This window comes from Mustela putorius, unplaced genomic scaffold, assembly GCF_011764305.1.
Source record: "Mustela putorius furo isolate JIRA1106 unplaced genomic scaffold, ASM1176430v1.1 tig00003834_pilon_pilon_pilon, whole genome shotgun sequence".
Lineage (NCBI taxonomy): Eukaryota > Metazoa > Chordata > Mammalia > Carnivora > Mustelidae > Mustela > Mustela putorius.
Window position 1 is genome coordinate 13,266,990 of NW_025421987.1, and position 2,183 is coordinate 13,269,172.

The following is a 2,183-nucleotide window of genomic DNA, read 5'->3' on the forward strand; positions in this document are numbered from 1 at the left end:
ACCATCAGCAAATATTTTGGAGCAAAATGAGGCAGGCTCATGCAATCTTGTCTTTCTTCAGAGAACATTTTGACACTAACAGGCATGTTAATGAAGTGTTTCTGGATTAAGCTGTGATGTCATAGTGCTTTTGTGTGTGATGGTTTTGGACTGAACTTAAAATTAGCCTACAAGGAATATCTACATTGAGGAGGAAAATAGATAACACCATGTCTTGAGAATATGGAAGTTTTTAAGGTAGGAAAACATGGAATGAATGTCTATAGGAATATCTCTCTAGATATTCAAAAATACAATTGTCAACAAAATATTTTATAGATGTTTAAAATTGACTTCTGTCTAAAGTCCAGAGATCTTAATGTTGATGGTCTTTTTTTTTTTTTTAAGATTTTATTTATTTATTTGACAGACAGAAATCACAAGTAGGCAGAGAGGCAGGCAGAGAGAGAGAGGGGGAAGCAAGCTCCCAGCTGAGCAGAGAGCCCGACATGGGGCTCAATCCCAGGACCCTGGGATCATGACCTGAGCTGAAGGCAGAGGCTTTAACCCACTGAGCCACCCAGGCACCCAATGTTGATGGTCTTTAAAGAGAACTCCCCTAACTTGATTCTTTTTTATTTCTTTTGGTAAGAGTTTCATTGCCATTAGAATTATTTTCAAGTTAAGAAGATAAGAAGATTGACTCATTTTCTCACTATGTAAATGCTTTAATGGCCAAGTCTGTTCGGAATGTGGCCTCAAGACAGGAGAAAGAGCAAGTGCATACAGAGACATGATCATCAGAGAACAGGTGGTGAGTGAATAAAGAGTTCACACAGCTTCCCCGTGCTTGAACATGTCTGTGAACCACTCTGAGATACACTAGAACAGCTCCTGGATGGCTGTGCTATTGCACCTGAAGGTGGAAGACATTTTTAGCCCTTGAGGTGGTGTGTCATAGATGGCTATCTTATGTTTTTAGGGATCCACTCAATGAAGTAGCTGCTGTTCTTGTCTTGGACGTTCAGCATCTGCTCATCCACCTTCTTCATGGACATGTGGCCCCTGAATACTGCAGGTGCGGTCAGGTAGTGGCTGTAATGTTCTTGGCATCAAACACGTGCTGGGTGAGCTTGGCCACTGTCAGCGCCATGTACTGTTGGCTGCTCCAGCTGGTCAGTGGGGTGAAGCCGGGCATGCAGAATTGCAGTCAGGGGCAAAGGACCCTATTGATAGCCAGCTTGTATGGGTCAGCATTGAGCTGTCCAGGAAAAGGCAGGCATCTGGTGACCCCACTCATGGTGGCTGACACCAGGTGGTTGTCGTCCCCATGGGTGGGTGTGGTCAGTTTCAAAGTTCCAAAGCAGATGTCATAGGGGGCCTTGTTATCAATCCAATAGCTTTCAGTCTGGGTTATCTATGAGCCAGTGGGCTGAGAGCATGACATCATAGGGCTCCACCACCCTGTCCCACCAGTTGCTTGAGGGCGCCACACTGAATGTGTTCATGATCCCGTCTGGGCACACCTCCCCAATATTGCTGATGAAAAGGGTACCCATCCCAGGCTCAGTCACCCTACCTGGGGAGTGGGTCAGCTGGAAACCCTGCAGGCAGTCACAGATTTAACATTTTTTCCTCACAACTTCCAGCCCAGAGTTGATCAGCTCTTCACCCTCTGTGTAGTGCCCCTTGGCCCACTGTTCTGTGTAACTCTGACCGGAAGCCATGTTGTCTGAAGATTTGCCCAAAGGGTCCCAAGCACAGGGAGACCATAGTGCCCAGCTCCAGGTCCACAAGCACAGTGCAGGGCACGCAGTTGCCGCCGGCGGTGTTCTTGGAGTACTCGATCTGCTCCAGCTTCGGATCACTCTCACTGTGGTAAATGCTGGCAATGTCGATGCCATGCTTGTCGCTGATGACCTTCCGAATTTGGCGCGGATCTGGTTTCTGCACTGGCTGGCCTGGAGGGGCAAGATCTTCCTCGGGGCGACAGCCACAGTGGAGCTGGCGGAAGAACCACACAAGAGCCCAGGAGCTGGTGCGGGAGTGCTGAGTGACTTTTTAAACTTCAGAATGAACTTCCCTGCTATGACTGACTATATTTTCTAATTCGAAGAATTATAAGTTTTCACAATAAAAGAATAAGCTTTTAGTATACTTTGATTTTGAGCTTTATGCCTCATCCGTCTGCCACATAGGTGTAT

At 46.7% G+C, this 2,183-nt stretch overlaps 1 pseudogene; it reads right to left on the minus strand.

The window, feature by feature from the left end:
* Positions 1-648: 648 nt before the first annotated feature.
* On the minus strand, positions 649-1,767 carry LOC101671997 (annotated as a pseudogene).
* Between the last annotated feature and the right edge of the window lie 416 nt (positions 1,768-2,183).